At 41.8% G+C, this 11,905-nt stretch overlaps 1 protein-coding gene across 4 annotated transcripts in view; it reads left to right on the top strand.

Annotated features, from left to right (window-relative positions):
* The first annotated feature begins 1,856 nt into the window (after positions 1-1,856).
* LOC308313059 (myosin-11-like) overlaps positions 1,857-11,905 on the top strand; it is a 97,629-nt gene continuing 87,580 nt past the window's right edge. For all 4 annotated transcript variants that reach the window (XM_080759941.1, XM_080759940.1, XM_080759942.1 and 1 more), the window contains exon 1: positions 1,857-1,947. The gene's annotated coding sequence lies outside the window, so the exon portion shown is untranslated. The remainder of the gene's footprint in view (positions 1,948-11,905) is intronic.

The following is an 11,905-nucleotide window of genomic DNA, read 5'->3' as shown; positions in this document are numbered from 1 at the left end:
TATGTTGTGCAGACTGCCGTTTAAAATTGAACAATGAGAATAATAAAAAAAAATGCATTCGTTTTGACTAATGCAATGCATAGATGCATTTTGGTTTTGGATAGGTGGGTCGGTTTCATCCCACATCTGTCTCTCATCTTTTCAGCTCTCAAACTTAAAGGTCATAAACTCATAACCAAATCAATTTGAGCTTCTGTTGGATAGAAAAACAGACAAATGCACATAAATATGTGCCATACACTCCACTTGAAATGAAATAATTACAATAATTACAATAATTTACAAAACTAACTTCACATAAATACTATGGGTTTTTTGAGACCAGACAAAACATTTTGCACATTCTTTATTCTTTCAGAAATACAATTGACTGATTGAGACTGTTTGATTTGTTGACATTTGTATTGGAAGAAATAAAATATGAGATGTAGGCCATGAAAAATATGATGCTGTCATACTGTATAATATATACCAGGCTATCTTTGCACAATATTTGTCAAAGGGATATAATAAAGTACATAATAAAGTCTGTCTAAGAGCTTATATTCCCTTGTGGTCCTTTGGGCGCGAGCGTGCATGTGTGTGTGTTTGTGCGCACGTGCGTGCCGCGTGCGTGAGTGCATGTTTAACCGTTTGTGTTTGAGTGTGTGTAAGCATGCGGTGAGAATAAGCCGGTGTCTGTGTAATGTGCACGTACTAAATCTGTCTGCACGTCGTCATGTGAAAAGTGTCTATATGACTTTTCTCATGATGTGATTAGCTGCATGAGATCAGCTGTGTGCACATGGTGGGTGCTGAGCTGGTGATGGATGAGAAGTAATTAAGTACATTTACTTAAGTTTCTGTACGGTACAATTTTGAGGTATTTGTCGTACTTTACTTGAGGGTTTGATTGATTGATTGATTGAAACATGTATTAACAGTTTGCAGAATTACAGTACATTTCAAGCACAAAACTCAATACAAAGACTGTTAACTGTGAGTGGACGACCCAATTAAGCATTACACTTGTTTACAACAGGGTCCACCATGTTCAGTTCATCAAAACATTTAGAGACGTACAAATAGACACTTCTATAGTTAAAGAACAGAACAGACCTGCAGTGGATCAGCGGTACAGTGGTCGGTACAGTGGGCGGATGCAGGGAACCATGGGTTAATCTATACATAATCTATACTCTATACTCCACTCAGGAGGCAAATATTGTACTTGAAAACTTTACTAGTTATACTTTGTAGATTTTTATTAGCCTAATTATATTCTATATTTAAAAAAGCATTAACCACTTCAGCCCTATACACTACTATACGGCCATTTGAAAATAGCTGATCTGCAAGATATTCTTTTTACGATTTTTTATGCATTTTATGCATTTGAAAACTTTTGTAGCCGATACTTTTACTGTAATTCCGGACTTGACTTAATTGTATTAAACAGTATAAGCTACATTTCTACAAATTCTACATTGCAGCATTAGTGCAGTACTCCAGTAATATAAGTAAAAGTACTTTTACTTAAAGTAAAACATACAAGTTAGTGAGTAGCCAGCTACTTTTCCCACCGCAGTGAGCTGCACGCGTGTGTGTGTGTGTGTGTGTGTGTGTGTGTGTGTGTGTGTGTGTGTGTGTGTGTGTGTGTGTGTGTGTGTGTGTGTGTGTGTGTGTGTGTGTTTGTGTGTGTGTGTGTGTGTGTGTGTGTGTGTGAGTGTGTGTGTGTGCACATGGTGGATGCTGATGATGACAGACGCGTGCACGCGGCTCCTCTGTGGATGAGAGTTGAAAGAGGAGGAGGGATCTAGTCTGACAGCTCCGCCCACACATGCACCCTCCTCTCGGTTTAAATGGTAAGAGCCCGTATTTGATCAGGGTCATTTGGTCTGTTCTGCTGCGTGTTGTGGAGTACCTGCAGTCCCACCTTGACCAGATAGTAACACCATTGATTATTATGTAAGTATAATTCGCTCTTTACGGTACGCGACGTTCGTTCGGTTCGCTTTGTGGTGATGTTTGGAACGCATGCTACTCGACAGACCACTTGTAGCCTGGGCTACAGAAAGACGGCAGGTCAGACTAGACGCGCATCCTGCACTGAGTTGAGCGCCTGTTGCGTTTGGTTTCTCTACTCAGTCACGCACAAGATGGTCAACTTTTTTTAAAAGAATTGTGGCCTGTAGTGTAGCCCTGAAACATGACTGCCATGATGATTATCATGAATACGAGAGTCATGTATCAATCAGGGCTAGCCTGTAGTGCAACATAATATTTCAGCTTTATAATTATAGCCTAATGGTCAACATGTCCTTTTCCTAAACATTGCAAACATTCGTGTTTCGTAAACATGGTTTACAACATGGATTGGATATATGGCTATACACTTGACTCCACATATATTTTTTGCAACTTTTGGGGGATTTTGTCAGTGTAAATATGAAGTGACTGTTTGACAGTAACATCACACAAAAAACGTTTCCCTCTGTTGCATGTCTGATCAGAGAAGCAGGTCTTGTTTTTGGCTGTAGGCCTATATATAGGCTACTGTATATATTCTTGGCTTCTTTCTGGCTATCTCACGGAGGGAAGTCGGTTAATTATCTGAGAGAGAAGTGCATGTTGATAGTCTGACCATGGAGTTTCCTGTTCTCCAAATATGGACATGTGTTGCTGAACATCGTGTGGGTTTATTGGTTTAAGCTGATGACAAGCTATGAGAATTGAATGCTTTTATAGTTTGCAGTGAAATCATCAGAAACTCTAAAAGTTATATTTTATAGCCTCATGACATCACCCTTATTGCAGAGGACGATATAGTAGCCTTGATTCATTTAATACTTTATTCACAGTTTGCAGAAAAAAAAGCACAGTTCAATACAAGGTTATTTGATAAGAGGATTTAAAACCCCAAGAAAGCCTATATTGGCTTGTTTCCATTGGGGTCCTTAATATTCAATTCACCAGAGCCTACAGTAATAGAGCTTGTTGGTATAGACTTATTGATCATTATCAATTTGTTTTGTTGCCACTACATGTCTGTGCATTTATACGAACAGTTCAATAGGACAGAAATGAACTGTTGTTTCCACTATATGTCTGTGCATTTATACGAACAGTTCAATAGGACAGAAATTAACTGTTGTTTCCACTATATGTCTGTGCATTTATACGAACAGTTCAATAGGACAGAAATGAACTGTTGTTTCCACTACATGTCTGTGCATTTATACGAACAGTTCAATAGGACAGAAATGAACTGTTGTTTCCACTACATGTCTGTGCATTTATACGAACAGTTCAATAGGACAGAAATGAACTGTTGTTTCCACTACATGTCTGTGCATTTATACGAACAGTTCAATAGGACAGAAATGAACTGTTGTTTCCACTACATGTCTGTGCATTTATACGAACAGTTCAATAGGACAGTTGAGAGCTTGTAGATCTGCAGCCCATGGCACTCTTTAGCTAGTGGAGAGATGTGTTGTAGCGACATGGATTTCTAAACACATTTGTTCAACGCAAAAAAGAAATACTGTTTTCACGTTCAGGAGAAAAAAGCAATTCTCCTGAATGTTCAATGACTTCATGTTCAACGCTGGCGTGGAAAGGAAGGAGTGAATGTTCAATGACTTCATGTTCAACGCTGGCGTGGAAAGGAAGGAGTGAATGTTCAATGACTTCATGTTCAACGCTGGCATGGATAGGAAGGAGTGAATGTTCAATGACTTCATGTTCAACGCTGGCGTGGAAAGGAAGGAGTGAATGTTCAATGACTTCATGTTCAACGCTGGCATGGAAAGGAAGGAGTGAATGTTCAATGACTTCATGTTCATGGAAAGGAAGGAGTGGCATTTTGCATTTCTTTCAGCGTGTAGTAAACGCTGCAGGTCTGGAAAGGGCAGTTGTTTTACAGACGGGTAAAAGGGCAGGGGCTGAAGCCCCCGTTGATGTCTATGTGTGTGTGCATGAAGGACTAAATCCGTAGACACAGAAAAGCACACGGATCTTTCTCTCTTTTAAATATTGAATCAGCAAACACGACTAACATTCTGCTGCAACATGTAAAGAAAGCTGCAGCGACCCGTCAGAATATATGGCTGGTGTTTGATCTGCTGATTAAATAGGATTTCTAAAAGCAGATCCGTGTCTGTGTCGTACAGGCCTTACAGTAAACTGTATCTTTATCAAGGCCCATTCTTTATTTAGTGGGCCACAGACCACCATCTGATGACATTTAGCCTCTCAGACCAAAAACCAAAGAATATTTTGTTGTCATTGAGTAGGATTTCTGTCCACAAGTCCATCCTGTATTGATGTGGTACAAATTTAGGAGGAAATGACAATTATTCCACATTCTCTAATTGTGTAAGACTTCTTGTAAATGAAGAAATGCAGATGTTTAACAACACTTTAACTCTTGAGAGCGTTTAACTCTCTCAAGACTTAATGGTCCCCATCGTTTAGCTGGGGACCACCTGGAACCCCCTCAAGGACCACTGGTGGTCCCCGGACCACTGGTTGAAAACCACTGTTATAGATAGTATTATGCATTGACATAGGATTTGATTCAGAATGGGGAAAGAATAATGCAAACCGGGTAGGATGTGATATTAATATAAGAATATTACAGTATAAAGTACTACTCTAGACTAGAAGAGGGTAGGATGTGATATTAATATAAGAATATTACAGTATAAAGTACTACTCTAGACTAGAAGAGGGTAGGATGTGATATTAATATAAGAATATTACAGTATAAAGTACTACTCTAGACTAGAAGAGGGTCTGTTTGCTTCTCCAGGCCTGCAGGGCTAATCTTTGCAACCAATCAGTGCCTCAATATAATGTCTTGTTGTTGTGCATGCTGCCAATAGGCCATGGAAGTACCTTCATGCCTTTTCACATGTTGAGGTTTCGATCTTTCTGAAATATATATATTTTTAAATAATTTCCATTAATTTGACCATCTTCTCACTGCAACAGTATACTCACTCATGACCCATAGCTCTAGTTCAGTCCTTAAGGCTATGGACCAGAGCTAATGGACCCATAGCTCTGGTCCGGTCCTTAAGGCTATGGACCAGAGCTAATGACCCATACTGTATCCTCATCCTCTCTCTGCCATGAGTGCCGGGCTCTCTGTGCACATACGGCATTTTGGAAAGAACGTTGGGCCCCTTCCCTCAAACAGAGTCAGTGTTAATGATGCTAATGAAGGCTCTGTTCCATTCTGGTCAAACAGAGTCAGTGTTAATGATGCTAATGAAGGCTCTGTTCCATTCTGGTCAAACAGAGTCAGTGTTAATGATACTAATGAAGGCTCTGTTCCATTCTGGTCAAACAGAGTCAGTGTTACTGATGCTAATGAAGGCTCTGTTCCATTCTGGTCAAACAAGAGTCAGTGTTAATGATACTAATGAAGGCTCTGTTCCATTCTGGTCAAACAGAGTCAGTGTTAATGATGCTAATGAAGGCTCTGTTCCATTCTGGTCAAACAGAGTCAGTGTTAATGATGCTAATGAAGGCTCTGTTCCATTCTGGTCAAACAGAGTCAGTGTTAATGATACTAATGAAGGCTCTGTTCCATTCTGGTCAAACAGAGTCAGTGTTAATGATGCTAATGAAGGCTCTGTTCCATTCTGGTCAAACAGAGTCAGTGTTAATGATGCTAATGAAGGCTCTGTTCCATTCTGGTCAAACAGAGTCAGTGTTAATGATGCTAATGAAGGCTCTGTTCCATTCTGGTCACTTGACAGTGACATAACAGGGGGGGGGGGAGTAGGAGGGGGGGCTTTACATGGGGGAGTGTCACTGCAGGAAAAGTCCACTTATATTGTACTTTCCACATAACAGGAAATACAGTAGTTGATCGTGAAAGGATCAGCTGTGCTATGGTGGTTAGCATGTGGATTTGACATGAGATTGACCTGAACGGGAACCCCTTTTGGTGTTTTAAAGCATTATGTTATACTTTAGCTATTATGGAAAAATAGCAGATCTGCAAGCTCATAGCGCGGCACAGAGTGCCGCAGTACGAGCTTGTAGGTCTGCTGTTTTTGAAAAATCGTGAAAATGCAGCACGCATCTTTGAATATATATTCTTTCAGAGCGAACGTTTTAAGTCAGATCTTTGCTTCTGGAGGAGGTCCCTGGAACTACATATTTTCAGATGGGGGTCGGCGGCCAAATACAGATATGTTTGGGGGTCCAAATACAGATATGTTTGGGGGTCCAAATACAGATATGTTTGGGGGTCCAAATACAGATATGTTTGGGGGTCCAAATGCAGATATGTTTGGGGGTCCAAATACGCATATGTTTGGGGGTCCAAATGCAGATATGTTTGGGGGTCCAAATACACATATGTTTGGGGGTCCAAATGCAGATATGTTTGGGGGTCTTTGACATGAAAACGTTTGAGAACGACGGTATTTTGTAGAATCGAGCTCAGGTCAGGTTCAAATAAAGAAATAAATAATAATATCTGCTCAATGGAAATAATGCTACTCGTTCTGTTTATTGTTATTGCAGCTGATTGTGGTTTTCAGGGTTTTTTTTAACAAAATCTTTCTCTCTTTTTTGTGTTGTAGAATTGATTCTATTATTAATATTTATGCATTCTTGCTTGAGTCTAGGGGGGGGGGGGGGGGCATTCTGCCAGAGACGTCCCAGAGGGAGCATTCTACAATCTGTCCCAGGAGGACTGGTGGCTTTTTACATAGTTCTAGTTCCCACTAGCTTCCCACTCACAGACTCACTGTGACAGACTCACTGTAACAGACTCACTGTAACAGACTCACTGTAACAGACTCACTGTAACAGACTCACTGTAACAGACTCACTGTAACAGACTCACTGTAACAGACTTACAGACAGACTCACTGTAACAGACTTACAGACAGACTCACTGTGACAGACTCACTGTAACAGACTCACTGTGACAGACTCACTGTAACAGACTTACAGACAGACTCACTGTGACAGACTCACTGTAACAGACTCACTGTGACAGACTCACTGTAACAGACTTACAGACAGACTCACTGTGACAGACTCACTGTAACAGACTCACTGTGACAGACTCACTGTAACAGACTCACTGTGACAGACTCACTGTGACAGACTCACTGTGACAGACTCACTGTAACAGACTCACTGTAACAGACTCACTGTGACAGACTCACTGTGACAGACTCACTGTGACAGACTCACTGTGACAGACTCACTGTGACAGACTCACTGTAACAGACTCACTGTGACAGACTTACAGACAGCAGAGGGAGGGATGGAGTTTCAGACAGCAGACAGCAGACAGTAGACAGCAGACAGAAGACAGCAGACAGGCAGACAGACAGACAGACAGACAGCAGACAGACAGACAGACAGACAGACAGACAGACAGACAGACAGACAGACAGCAGAGGGGGGGGGTGGAGGTCAGAGGTCAGGCTTTATAGTGACATACAGTATACTGTACTGTATAGGCGGCCAATCGAGGGCCAATTATCTTTTATTATTATTTTTTATAAATGTATTATACAGGATACAGTATTTACATGCATGCTATTTATTTGAATGTAAAAAAGAAATCACACCTGTGAGAAGTGAGGGGCGCACACTTGTCGTCATACATGTTCCTAGTGTTCCCATGTAAAGTGCTTTGAGTATTTAGAAAAGCGCTAGAAAATCGATATGGTGTGCTCAGCCAATCAAATCATCTCTATGGGGTGCTCAGCCAATCAAATCATCGCTATGGGGTACACACAAACAGTCATAGGAGGGCGTCTAAACATTAATCTTAAAAATACTAGTCAGCTGTTTGTTCAGTCATTTGTCCTGTCAGGCAGACAAGCTGAGGAGCCCAGATATATTATGTTAAAGCTGCTATAAGCAATGTCAAAGCAAATGTCAAACATTTAATACTTTTTGTTTTTGTTTTTTGACAGCCAGTAATGTGTAGAACGCTCCCCAAAATAATATAGTCTCTGTGACACATCAAGGGGCCGCAATAAGCTTTTGTAACCCAGGTTTATAATTGTATGTCTGTATTTGTATCTGTTTGTATGCATCAGTATGCATGCATTTGTATGGTCACATGTACCATCATTGGTCAACCCGGTCACAATGACTAACCAATCAGGAAGTAGACAGGCCTGATGGAGGGGAAAGGAACTGGTTGGAATAACGTGTTCCTTCCACGTGCTATACGTCCAACCAGGGAAACTCCCCCCTGTCAGGTTGTAAAGGAGCATTGGACACTCAGGCATGAATGTTTCATTAGATTTACTGGCTGTTTTACACCAGCTCAGTGGCCTTGTGGTTAGAGTGTCTGCCCTGAGACTGGGAGGTCGGGGTTCGATCCCCGGCCGGGTCATACCAAAGACTGTAAAAATGGGACCCAGTGCCTCCCTGCTTGACACTCAGCATCAAGGGTTGGATTGGGGGGGTCAGTCCCTGCGACATACTAGCGTCATGTCCAGAGAGTGTACTTGTACATCAAGCTGCCTCACGCTACAGAAACAGGAGATAGGCTCCTGCCCCTATGGGCCTCATGGCTACAGAAACAGGAGATAGGCTCCTGCCCTATGGGCCTCATGGCTACAGAAACAGGAGATAGGCTCCTGCCCTATGGGCCTCATGGCTACAGAAACAGGAGATAGGCCCCTGCCCCTATGGGCCTCATGGCTACAGAAACAGGAGATAGGCTCCTGTCCTATGGGCCTCATGGCTACAGAAACAGGAGATAGGCTCCTGCCCCTATGGGCCTCATGGCTACAGAAACAGGAGATAGGCTCCTGCCCCTATGGGCCTCATGGCTACAGAAACAGGAGATAGGCTCCTGCCCTATGGGCCTCATGGCTACAGAAACAGGAGATAGGCTCCTGCCCTATGGGCCTCATGGCTACAGAAACAGGAGATAGGCTCCTGCCCTATGGGCCTCATGGCTACAGAAACAGGAGATAGGCTCCTGCCCCTATGGGCCTCATGGCTACAGAAACAGGAGATAGGCTCCTGCCCCTATGGGCCTCATGGCTACAGAAACAGGAGATAGGCTCCTGCCCTATGGGCCTCATGGCTACAGAAACAGGAGATAGGCTCCTGCCCTATGGGCCTCATAGCTCGGCAAGGCTACTTACTTAGTAGCAGTGTTATTGGTGTACTGGTTCTCAACCAGTGGTCCAGGGTCCAAGGGTCCTTAAGGGGGTTCCATGTGGTCCCCAGCTAAATGATAGAGCCAAACCAAATGGACCCTTAGATCTCTAACTCTTGAGAGTTGAGAGCGTAAAACTTGACACTCTCAAGAGTTAAATTATTGTTAAACATGCATTACTTATTTATTTCTTTACAAGAAGTCTATACACAATTAGAGAATGCAGAATAATTGTTATTTTGATCATCGTTTGCCTGTTGTGTCTCTCCTAATGGTACCAACATCAACACGGAATGGAAGCCAGAGGGGATTAAAAACCTCATCCAATGGTGGTGCGTGCGTGGCTGAAATACCAGATACATATTGGACCTTCATGCAGATCGCAATCACTGATCCCCAGAATAGCTGCACACGCAGTGGTGGAAACTAGTAACTAAGTACTTTTCCTCGAGTATACTGTACTTAACCCATTCTGCGAGGGAACCCCTTTTGGTGTTTAAAAGCATCATGTTATACTTTAGCTATTGGAAAAATAGCAGATCTACAAGTTCATAGCGTAGCACAGAGTGTCGCGCTATGAACTTGTACGGTAGGTCTGCTATTTTTGAAAAATCGTGAAAATGTGCCTTAAATCTTTGAATTTATATTATTAAAGAGTGAACATTTTAACTCAAATCTTTGCTTCTGGGGGGGGGGGGGGGGGGTCCCTGGAACAACATATTTTTACTCCACTACACCTCGGATCCAAATATTGTACATAATATTTAGAATGATTGTAAATATTACCATATTAAACTTTAACTCCTAGTTACTTTGTAGATTTGTATTGTTATTACAAAACACACATTAACTACTTCAGCCCCATAATATCTTTCGGCCATTTGAAAATAGCCGATCTACAAGCTCACAATGGCGTCACACGCGTTCCAAACTGCAACAGGACACAAAGTATATTTCATAACATGTTGTGGGCAGTGGATTCTTCATGGAACAAACTCTTAAAGTATATTTCATAACATGTTGTGGGCAGTGGATTCTTCATGGAACAAACTCTTAAAGTATAGCTCATAACATGTTGTGGGCAGTGGATTCTTCATGGAACAAACTCTTAAAGTATAGCTCATAACATGTTGTGGGCAGTGGATTCATCATGAAACAAACTCTTAAAGTATATTTCATAACATGTTGTGGGCAGTGGATTCATCATGAAACAAACTCTTAAAGTATATTTCATAACATGTTGTGGGCAGTGGATTCTTCATGGAACAAACTCTTAAAGTATAGCTCATAACATGTTGTGGGCAGTGGATTCTTCATGGAACAAACTCTTAAAGTATAGCTCATAACATGTTGTGGGCAGTGGATTCTTCATGAAACAAACTCTTAAAGTATAGCTCATAACATGTTGTGGGCAGTGGATTCTTCATGGAACAAACTCTTAAAGTATAGCTCATAACATGTTGTGGGCAGTGGATTCATCATGAAACAAACTCTTAAAGTATATTTCATAACATGTTGTGGGCAGTGGATTCTATTTATGAAACAAACTCTTAAAGTATAGCTCATAACATGTTGTGGGCAGTGGATTCTTTATGAAACAAACTCTTTGAGGATGGAAAGAGGATAATTCAAGCTTTTCGTTTACAGTTGCAATGTTGGTGAGTTTGACGTTGTGTAATACAATCCGATATAGGACTTTGTCTGTTTGGATGAATGGGCTGCCTGTGGGAAGATGCACCTTGTTAGATAGATAGATCATTGATGAATGGGCTGCCTGTGGGAAGATGCACCTTGTTAGATAGATAGATCATTGATGAATGGGCTGCCTGTGGGAAGATGCACCTTGTTAGATAGATGGATCATTGATGAATGGGCTGCCTGTGGGAAGATGCACCTTGTTAGATCGATAGATCATTGATGAATGGGCTGCCTGTGGGAAGATGCACCTTGTTAGATAGATAGATCATTGATGAATGGGCTGCCTGTGGGAAGATGCACCTTGTTAGATAGATAGATCATTGATGAATGGGCTGCCTGTGGGAAGATGCACCTTGTTAGATAGATAGATCATTGATGAATGGGCTGCCTGTGGGAAGATGCACCTTGTTAGATAGATAGATCATTGATGAATGGGCTGCCTGTGGGAAGATGCACCTTGTTAGATAGATAGATCATTGATGAATGGGCTGCCTGTGGGAAGATGCACCTTGTTAGATAGATAGATCATTGATGAATGGGCTGCCTGTGGGAAGATGCACCTTGTTAGATAGATAGATCATTGATGAATGGGCTGCCTGTGGGAAGATGCACCTTGTTAGATAGATAGATCATTGATGAATGGGCTGCCTGTGGGAAGATGCACCTTGTTAGATAGATAGATCATTGATGAATGGGCTGCCTGTGGGAAGATGCACCTTGTTAGATAGATAGATCATTGATGAATGGGCTGCCTGTGGGAAGATGCACCTTGTTAGATAGATAGATCATTGATGAATGGGCTGCCTGTGGGAAGATGCACCTTGTTAGATAGATAGATCATTGATGAATGGGCTGCCTGTGGGAAGATGCACCTTGTTAGATAGATAGATCATTGATGAATGGGCTGCCTGTGGGAAGATGCACCTTGTTAGATAGATAGATCATTGATGAATGGGCTGCCTGTGGGAAGATGCACCTTGTTAGATAGATAGATCATTGATGAATGGGCTGCCTGTGGGAAGATGCACCTTGTTAGATAGATAGATCATTGATGAATGGGCT

This window comes from Protomyctophum bolini, assembly GCF_963924005.1.
Source record: "Protomyctophum bolini genome assembly, chromosome: 3".
NCBI classification, from domain to species: Eukaryota; Metazoa; Chordata; class Actinopteri; order Myctophiformes; family Myctophidae; genus Protomyctophum; species Protomyctophum bolini.
The sequence above is the reverse complement of the archived record's forward strand: the minus strand, read 5'-3'. Positions and strand labels throughout refer to the sequence as shown.